The sequence below is a fragment of the Propithecus coquereli genome, unplaced genomic scaffold, assembly GCF_000956105.1.
Source record: "Propithecus coquereli isolate 6110/MARCELLA unplaced genomic scaffold, Pcoq_1.0 Scaffold140, whole genome shotgun sequence".
NCBI lineage: Eukaryota > Metazoa > Chordata > Mammalia > Primates > Indriidae > Propithecus > Propithecus coquereli.
In genome coordinates this window covers 3,541,059-3,551,760 of record NW_012138303.1, presented here as the reverse complement: position 1 = coordinate 3,551,760, position 10,702 = coordinate 3,541,059, and the positions used below count along the sequence as shown (strand labels likewise).

At 41.8% G+C, this 10,702-nt stretch overlaps 1 protein-coding gene across 2 annotated transcripts in view; it reads left to right on the top strand.

Annotated features, from left to right (window-relative positions):
• Positions 1-4,569: 4,569 nt before the first annotated feature.
• Positions 4,570-10,702, top strand: part of UAP1 (UDP-N-acetylglucosamine pyrophosphorylase 1) — a 29,970-nt gene continuing 23,837 nt past the window's right edge. For both annotated transcript variants that reach the window (XM_012639592.1, XM_012639591.1), the window contains exon 1: positions 4,570-4,648. The gene's annotated coding sequence lies outside the window, so the exon portion shown is untranslated. The remainder of the gene's footprint in view (positions 4,649-10,702) is intronic.

The window sequence follows — 10,702 nt, the reverse complement described above, 5'->3', positions numbered from 1 at the left end:
GTCAGTGTGCCCTATGAATTCTTATTTTATTCAATGGGTAATAAATCATTTTTATAATGTTTTAACTTTGATGCTCAAATTGTTTTACTGGCTTCAAGCTGGTTTCTGTTTCAATTTTACATGTCCCCATTAGTTTGGGAGTACTTTCTTACTTTCTTACACTATGAGATGTTCCAGACCTACCTGGACTTTTCCTGCCCAGCTCTGGAATCAGACATTTCTCAAGTAGCCCTATTTCCTTTCAGAGGGCAATGGTATTTAGACACTAGATCTGGGCAATAGGTATGTTCATTGCAATTGCTAGGAGTGCTCATTTCTAGGCCCTCTTAGAAAATACAAGTATGTCTGTACAATGTTCACATACATATCTATACATATGTACATATACATTTTTTTTTTTTTTTAGAGACAGGGTCTCACTCTGTCTGCCCAAGCTGGAATGCAATGGTGTGATCATAGCTCACTGCAGCCTCGAACTCCTAGGCTCAAGGGATCCTCCTGCCTCAGCCTCCTGAGTAGCTAGGACTGTAGGCATACATCGCTGCCTCTGGCTAATTTTTTAAATTATTTTTTGTAGAGACAGGATCTCTTAATGTTGCCCAGGCTGGTTTTGAACATGCAGCCTAAAGCGATCCTCCCACCTCAGCCTCCCAAAGGGCTAGGATTACAGTCATGAGCCACTGCCCCCAGCTAAATTTTTATATGTATATTTCTATCATATATACACACATATCTATATCTATTTCTGTATTTAGATTAAAAACCATGAGTTAATACTGATAAATTCAACTCCACTGTGGCACTAAGGAATTAATTATAGTCTCTTTCCCTTTCCATATTTGTAATTTTCTTCCATAACAGTAAAAGAATAGTCTCCCATTATCTTCCATATATTTAGTCATTTGCTGACATCCACAACACATACAGAATATTTCCAGAATTGCTAACCCATACCACTGTGAAAATTACTAACTAGAGTTTAATATTTCCTTACAGTTCTTTTTGTCTTTAAATTGATGGTATGTAGTTAAAAACCCTGCACTTATGGGTAAATTCATATATCAAAAATCATTAAGTTATGCACTTTAAATATCTATAGTTTATTATAAGCCAACTTCAATAAATTGTAAAAAAAATACTGTGTTCAAAAGTTACTTGACTTAGTTTCTTGGGGCCCCCTTCAGTGAAGTTGTGCTATTTAAGATATTATGAGGTTGATTTATTTTTGTTTGTTTTCTATTTCAGGGTTTGACCCCCACCCCACTTGTTCATTTTATTTCACTTTTTGAATAATATGTAAAGCATTAACATTGTTCCAAAAATAAAACTATACAAAGAGTTATATTTAGAAACATACCACAACCCCTCCCTCCTTCCACTTGATTCATACTCACCCCCTCTAGGTAACTAATCACACTTTTTTTTTAAATAAGCAGATGTATGTACATTTTTCTTATTTTCCCTTCTTTCATTTATGTATGCTCTTTTGCACCTTGCGTTTTTTTTTTCATGTAACAATACATCCTGAAAGTCACTACATATCAGTTCATATTAGTCTCATTCTTTTTCTTTTTGGCAGCTGTATAGTATTCCATGTTTTCTTCTGGTACTTCATGATTTAGTATTTTACTCTTAGATCTCTGATCTATTTGGAGTTTATTCTTGTAGGTATGAAGTATGGATTGGGTTTTATCTTTTCTCAAGTGGCTACCCAGGTGTCCCATTTATTTATTATTATTCATTTATTTATATTATGATTTATTTATTTAGTATTATGTCCTTTTTTTTGCTCTGGTAGTTTGAGATGCAACCTTTATAATATAGTAAATTTCCATATGCACTTGGGGTCCTTTTTGGACTTTCTAGTCTATTCCACTGGTCTATCTATTCACGTTCCAGTGCCACATTTTTTTTAATAATGGAGGATGCATAGAATATTTTAATATCTGGTAGGTAGGCTTCCGATTACAGCATTTCTTTTTCAGTGTTTTCTGAGCTATTCTTGCATGTTTTCCATGAGAACTTTAGTATCAATTTTGTCTAATTTATAAATTCATAATTTAATAAGGAGTGTAATTTATGAATCCATAAGCTATTTTCCCATTTGATCAAGTATCTTCAGTGGCTTTCAGGAATGTTTTACAGTTTTCATACAGGTTTTGCACATTTCGTGTTAGGTTTATTATACTTACTTAATTTTCTTCATTGCTATTGTAAATGGGATTTTCTCTACCATCATATCTTCTAAGTGGTTATAATTTGTATATGTGAAAGCTATTGATTTCTATATGCTCATTTTATAGCCTGCTACCTTATTGAAATCTTTTGTTTGTTAGTCTTATCATTGACTCTCTAGGGTTTTCCAGGTATTCTCTCATGTCATTTGCAAATCAAAGTATGTTTACTTATTTTTTTTCCTAATTGTTAAACCTCTTATAATTTCTCTTGTCTAATTGTATAGCTGATACTTTTAGTGTAATGTTAAATAATCATAGGCAGAGTGAGCATTCTTGCCTTGTTCTCTTCAATCAGCTCTTAAAAGACCATGTATATATTACAAGAATACACCAAAACCTTGTGGGGTGGGGTGGGAAATAAAGACCATGTATACAAAAGTATTTTGAAGGGCAGAAATAACTTTTTAGTGTAAGAAGTTGCTGGACAGTTAGCTTGCAAGATGAGGTTAAGGCTCTTCTTTCACCTAGTAACCAGAAAAAAAAAAAAATTAGCAATAAAGGTAAAAGTAAAAATTTGATTTTACAATACATTTGTGCTGGACCCCATTTCTACCTTTTTTCTTTAAAGGGTTTTTAAACAATGACTGCTCTTTATTAATGCATTCATCTAAGATTTACAGAATGCCTGTAATACTCCAGGCACTATGTTAGGTTCTTTCTCACTTAATTTTTACTACACTCATGTGAAGTAGGTATTATCTTCATTTTATAAAGGAGGAAATTGGAGTTTGGAGAGGTTAAACAAATTACTCAAAGTCACACAGCTAATAAGACTAGAACCATGATTTTGAATCTGTCTCCTAGTTCAAATTTTCAACATAGAATAAAAACTCAATAAATAACAATAACTAAAATTTATTTAGTGTTTACTCTGTTCTACATACTTTATTTGTATTGATTGGTTTAACCTTCACAACAGTCCTAATGGCATTTTTATTATTGTTTGTATTTTATAGATGAACAAACTGATGCCCAAGAGCTAACTAACTTGCCAGAGATCATAAGCAATAAAGAAGCCGAAATTCTGTCTTCAGATCCCCTGCTCTTACCCAATCACTACATTATAAAGCTTTCAAATACATGAAGGATGGTCTGGGATCATGAAAGACGGAGAGTATTCAATCTCCTGAATGTAAATCTACCAGCATTACTTACCAAGTTTAAGTTTTGCTGTTGTTGTTACTTGATGTGATGGGTGATTTTGCAACTGATAAAAGAAATGAAAGGGTCCTTGCACTCAAGAAAGTAGAAGAAAGGCATCTAAATGCCTGAATTTCTTTGGTTCTATGTTAAATCTAGGTATTTTTGGTATTTTAACATATGGGACTTTTTGCAAAAACTGCAAAATGCAACACAACTTTAAATGTAAACACAACTTCTAAGGGCGCAGTGTTGAAAATATAACCTGTGCAAGCACACCCGCACAAGGTTATATAACAGGACTGTAAATACTGGCCCTGGAATGGCCTTGGAGGTCGTCGAGTCCAATCACTGTCTTCTCGCAGAATACTGAGGCCCAGCGAGGTTAAGTCCACAGACACGCAAAGCTGACCCTGGGCTCACTCTCATTGTCGCGCATATAGCTAGCTCAGGTTATCTAATACCTTTGCTTGCATTTCCTCTTTCCTTTGGTGTCTGCTTGTGTAAAAGGAATCGGGCCTGGCTTCACCCGCTTGGAACCCAAAACACCACCAGAGAGCGAGTCTGGGGCCCTGCCAGGCATCTGGCGAACTCGAGATGAAATAACTTGCCCAAGGTCAGAGAGCGCGCCACGCCCGTCCCAAAGGGTTCTCCGCAGAGAAATCCGCCACTCTTTCCCAACCACCCGCGTGGATGTTCAGGAATCCGCCACCGAGGACAGAGCTCCCTGCCCAACTCCGTGGCCCGCTTCTGGACAGGGCGTGCCCTCGCGCCGCTGGGCCGAGGGGACGACTACGAGCGGCACAACTCAAGGTTCCTGGGACCCGCCCAGCGGTACCCTAGCGGGGCCGGGCCTCTCCCCTCCAAGCACAGGCGACTGACACCCCCTCCCACCCCGACCTAGAGCACTGGAGGGGCGGGGCCGTCTGCTGACAGAACTCCCGGGGCCATCCCCATTGGGCCAGAGAATGAGTGACGCGTAAGCCCCGCCCCTCCCCGGCGCCCGCCCGGCCTCCCGCGCTCCGGGCGCTGACGTGTCAGGGCTGCTGGCTTCCGCTCCTCCCCCTGCTGGCAGCCACTAGGAGCGGCGAGAGGGGCGGGGTGGCCGAGGCTGGCGCTCCCCTCGGCCCCCACTCCCGGCCCGCCCCGCCGCCCCGGCCTCCCGGATGAGGGTATATATCCCGAGCGGGTGCGGTGCGCCGATGAGTGGCCGTGCGGAAGGAGCCCGAGCCAGGCGGAGCTGCCGAGGGAGGTGAGGGGCTCCCAGCCCGGTAAGAGGACGGCGGGGCCCGCGATCAGGGCGGGCGGAGGGCCCGGCCCTGCCACACACACGCTCCCACGGCCACGCGTGCAGACGTGGATACTCGTCGCACGTATGTGACACGCTGGCAGCCTGGCACGCGCTGAGGATCCCGCCTGCACGCCCACACCCTACCCGTGCGCCCGGTAGTCGCACCCTGCCCGTGGCTACCCCGCTGGAGGGTGTGTGGGTTGGGCTGTCGGTGGGTGGCGGGGCCGGGGATGGGATGGGGGCTCCCCAGGTGGACTGGTGGCGTTGGGGAAGGAGCTTTGAGCCAGTATCTGGAGTCAGAGGGGGTCGTCAAGGCGGTTGGGTTGGGAGTGGGGCCTCTCCTAGGTGGGCGATAGGGATTTTGAAGTTCTCAGGCAAGAGCCTTGTGGACAGTTATACCAAGTTTTGGGGGCCTTCAGTGGGGACAAGCGGTCTTTGGAACTGTCAGGTGGGAGCGAGTTGGTGTGTCTTGAATGTCCGAGGAAAAGAATTGAGAGTGCTGGCAAGAAGGACAGGAGACACCAGTGGGGGACCGGACAGTGGGACGAAACCTGCTTGCTTGCCACTTTGTTTGGTTTTAATACTGGGAGTGAGAGAGGGTTGAAATTTCTGGGTTTCCCCTCATTTCGCCAAGCAGAAGGTTGGTGGTATTGGAGGGCTGAGAGCACACATGCTGAACATATGGCTTCTTGAAGATTTTATCAAGATTGGCCTGACGCTGTGCTATATTTATTTGTACATGGTTTACAAAATCTGAAATCAGGTAATAGTGATTATGATAATACATGTGTGTCATTATGTGGTGCAAAAGTTTAAGGACTTTCAAGTGAAATTCACTGCGTGTGAACCCAAGGCTTTGCAGGAAACTCAAGACAGTTGCCTGTTCCGTCACCATTAGTCAGTTGGCTCGCTTAGCTGGGACTAAGAAACGCTTCATAGGCTATGCTGCCAAGCGTATATAGGATTCAGTTAGCGGCTATGGCTCAACCCCAATACTGTTTTTCAAAAGCTCTAAGAGGTTTACTTATCCGTTTTGGGTGTATATGTATAGCCGTAGAGATAGGGGCAGGGAGGAGACCAGAAAAAGAGGGGGAAATACTGGATTTCTTTAATACTGGTATATAAATTCTAATATTGATAATGGTGAACTATTATTAAATTTGTCACTTATCAGGCTATGGCCATATACTAAATTTTACATTAGGCTATGGACATATACCAAATTTTGTCATAATTTCAGAGGCCAATTTTCAGCTTTTTTCAGATTTTGGTTGTCAAAATAAAAATCCTTATCTTTTTTTTTTTGAGACAGAGTCTCACTCTGTTGCCCGGGCTAGAGTGCCGTGTCGTCATGCTAGCTCACAGCAACCTCAAAATCCTGGGCTCAAGCAATCCTTCTGCCTCAGCCTCCCGAGTAGCTGGGACTACAGGCATGCGCCACCATGCCCGGCTAATTTTTTCTATATATTTTTAGTTGTCCAATTAATTTCTTTCTAATTTTAGTAGAGACGAGGTCTCGCTCTTGCTCAGGCTGGTTTCGAACTCCTGAGCTCAAAACAATCCGTCCGCCTTGGCCTCCCAGAGTGCTAGGATTACAGGCGTGAACCACCACGCCCGGCCAAAATCCTTATCTTTAACTCTCCTATTCATTGCTGCTTAGCATTACACACACATTCACCTCTCTAGCTTTAATGGGAGATATGGTACTATTTTTATAACATGGAGGTGCTTATATCCACCTCAAATAAACATCATGGATAGATTATGTTTGTTCAAAATTCAAGTATGGTTTTTATGTTATGAACATCACACATGTAAATGAGCACATGGCATCTTGTCAACCTTTGCAGACCAGATATCAAAGTTGGTTTAGGCCCAGATATCAAAGTTGAACCTATGTTCTCTTATTTGCATGGATCCATTTTCTCAAGCATCTGAAGGTGGATGAGTATCTAATGACTTTTAAGGAGAAGTTTGATTTATATCTTAAAATGTTATAATAATATATTTGCATATGCTTTTTAGTAGACAGAACTCTCTCCACTCTGGACTCTCTTGAGGGTATGACAGAAAGACTGGTTGTCTTACCTTTATGAGGAAGTGTATGCACAGGGAGGTAAAATGATTTGCACAGGGTCAAATGATAGGGAGGGACCAACAGCTAAGACTTCTTATTCTTCTGTTCCCTGCTGATCTTCCCACTATAATATGCTTTTTTAAATCTGCGCAAAGGCAGTAGTATAGATGAAATCTTAGGAAAGACCTCATGCCTTGGAAAATGGTTTAATATAAATCTATTCCTCTCAACTGTCTTTTATGTGACTTAAAAAAATTAAAAACAGCAGCATCATAACTCTTGAAACCTATATAAATAGAAATGCCTTTTAATACCTTAATGAGTGTTCAAGGCTGTCTTCTGACTTCTTAGCTTTTGTATCTGTGTACGCTCCCTAGATGATCACATTCAGTCTATAACTTTATGTCATGTAGGCTGATGACCTTGGAAGTTTTATCTTTAATTCTGCTATCACCTCTTAAGTCTAGACTACTATGTTTTTCTGTCTAATCAGCTTTTCTATTTGGATGTCTAATAGGCATCTTAAATGTCTCCCCATTCTCTACACATATCCCTGAACCTGCACCTATTGTAGCATTTCCCCATCCTCAGTGAATGACACCACTGCTTGGAGTCATCTTTGCTTGATTCCTATCTTTCTCTCTCACTCCACAAGTTCAACCCATTACCTAATCATTTGGGACCACTTTTAGAATCCACTTTCACCACCACTCTCAGCCATCATCATCACTCATCTAAATTACAGCAGTAGTTCTCTAACTGGTCTGCCTGCTTCTCCTTTTACCTTCATTATCGTCTTTTTCCCCCACAGGACAGCAGAATGATCCTTTTAAAACCTCCATCAGGCCGGGTGTGGTGGCTCACGCCTGTAATCCTACCACCCTGGGAGGCCAAGGTGGGAGGATTGCTTGAGGTCAGAAGTTTGAGACCAGCCCGAGCAAGAGCAAGACCCTGTCTCTACTAAAAATAGAAAGAAATTATCTGGACAACTAAAAATATATAGAAAAAATCAGCCAGGCATGGTGGCGCATGCCTGTAGTCCCAGCTACTCGGGAGGCTGAGGCAGGAGGATCGCTTGAGCCCTGGAGTCTGAGGTTGCTGTGAGCTAGGCTGACGCCACGGCACTCTAGCCTGGGCAACAGAGTGAGACTCTGTCTCAAAAAAAAAAAACAAACAAACAAAAAAAAACAACCTACATCAGACTGTAATATTCCCCTGCTCCAAATTCTTCAGTGGCTTCCGAAACCCCACAGTCCTTACCTTGACCACAAGGCCCTACTTGATCTGGTCTCTGCTCGCTTCTCCTGCCTCATTTCCAATCATTGTTTGCCTCAGCCACTTGGCTCCAGCTGCATCGACCTTCTTGCTCTTCCTTGAACATGCCAAGCACATTGCTGTCTTGGGACCACTTCCGTTGCAGCTTTCTCTACCTAGAATGTGCCTCCCTAAGACACTGATTTGATTTGCCTCCTCTTCACTCAGATGTATTCTCAAATGTCAGCCCTGCAGAGGCCCTCCCTGACTCCCGTCTGAAATACCCACTATCACGCCTGTTGCTCTGTAGCCCCTTATCCCACTTTATTTTTCTTCACAGCCTTGACTCATAGCCATGTCACTACCTGACATTTTATGTTTTGTCTCCTACACTGGAAGTAGGCACGCACGTTGTCACTTTCTTCACTTTGTGTCCTCATCACCCAAGTAGTGTCTGGTGGACAGTAAGTGCTCATTAAATATTTGTTGAATGAATTAATAATGGCATATGAAAGTTAAATAATTTTCCTTCCTAAATTATCTGTTAACATACATTTGCACCTTGAAAGGAAATTTTTAGGAGTAACTTATTTATATAACTTACTTAGTTAGGAGGTTTTTTTGTGGGCTCACAGCCATTCAACAGAAATAGCAGCATTGGGGCTTTGGGCATGTTATCTCTGCCTCTGTAAAATAATCCCAATACCAGTATCTTAGAGTTGTTTCGTGGATTAAATAAACTAGTATCTATAAAGCAATTCGAGTTGTACTGCTGCACTGTGATATGTTTAAGCGTTATTATCATCTGAGGGAACACACAGATGTAGGTTCTCTTGACCTGAGCTGCTAAATGGTGTTTGATATTTATGGTGCTGATGAGGTAGTTGGTAGTATTAATCTTATTTTGCAGGAAAGGAAACTGAGACGTGGGGAAGTTAAGTGACTCAGCTGAACCTAGAATTGTGCTCTACACTGCCACATATAATTGCTTTTCACTATTCCTCTGGGAGGAGAAGATAAGTGGGTTATTTCTTTGGACCTGCTCCTCTATCCCTCACATCTAAGCAGTGATAATGCAGTGATGATTCTTTACAGTGACCCTCAAATCTGTCCCTTTCAGTCTTATTTCCTTTGCAACTAATTTGCTTCAGGCCTTTGGTTTTTCATACCTGCAGTTGTCTTTCCACTTGTTTTCCTGCTTCTAGTTGTCCCTTCTTACAATCTATTCTATGCCATTGCTCCTTTCTCTCATCTCTAAAGCATAGTGACACTGCCCTGTTTGGCTTCCTATTATTCTATCACTTCTCCTGTTGGATTCCTATGATTCTATCAGGTCTAAATTCTTTTGCTTAGTTTTCAAGCGTCTCTGTGGTCTAGCCCTACCCTAGGCCCTTTCCCATCATTCTTCATGAGATGTTCACTTTATTTATTTATTTATTTATTTATTTTTTTGAGACAGAGTCTCACTCTGTTGCCCGGGCTAGAGTGCCGTGGTGTCAGCCTAGCTCACAGCAACCTCAAACTCCTGGGCTCAAGTGTGATCCTCCTGCCTCAGCCTCCCGGGTAGCTGGGACTACAGGCATGCGCCACCATGCCTGGCTAATTTTTTCTATGTATTTTTAGTTGTCCAATTAATTTCTTTCTAATTTTAGTAGAGATGGGGTCTCGCTCTTGCTCAGGCTGGTTTTGAACTCCTGAGCTCAAACAATCCGCCCGCCTCGGCCTCCCAGAGAGCTAGGATTACAGGCGTGAGCCACCGCGCCCGGCCAAGATGTTCACTTTCTTACTGCTCCCATCCCTCCCCTGCTTGCTTCTCATGGCCCCCATGCGCTGCTTGTTTCCTAATCTTCTCTACATAGTTAATCTTATCTACATAGCCTGCTAAACCCTTGACGAACAGCTAGAATCACACCTCTTTTGCGAACTCTTTCTAGACAATGACTGTCTCCTCTTACATTTTCTCTATTAGCCTGGTAGATTAAATGTTTCCTCATTTTCTCATTTTTTAGCACTATGCAGTTTAACATTTTACTATATTATCACAGAATGCGCTGTAAAAAACGTTGTCTTATTCACTGATTATTATCTATGTATCGCCTGTCTCTAACTAGGGTCCAAGTTCTTAGTGAGGAGAGATAATGGATATGTTTTTATTGCTTCTCTGTAGAAGTTGCTATTAAAATGAAATGTGCTTTTCATGATGATAGGTGCTTCTATCTTACTGAATATTGCTGTATTCTTAATACAATGGAGTTGTTTTCTATCATTAGAGATAAAAGAAGAACAGATGAAATTTTAAGCAGTTAAGTGTTCTTTCAGTGGTAGTTCAGTGATCAGAGGAGCAGTACATATGCATCTCAATGTGGTAAAGAGTTTGAGCCCTGGAATCAGACTGCCTGGGCTCACCTCCCAGCTCCACCAATTGGCCAGGTTGCTTGGCCTCTCTGCCTCAGTTTCCTCAAGTGTAAAGTAGTGATAATATAATGATAGTACCTGTGCCATAGAGTTGTTAAAAACTAAACAAGACCACGAAGGTAAAGTACTTAACGCAATGACTGGTACATGTTATTGTCTTACAGGTTTAGTCTCTTACAAATATTGAGTGATGGAAAGATAGAAGTTAATATGCTTAATACCAAGTTTTAAAAATGTACTTATTTTTTAGTAGGAAAAAAACCCTTCGAATTTGGAGGTTGGACTTTG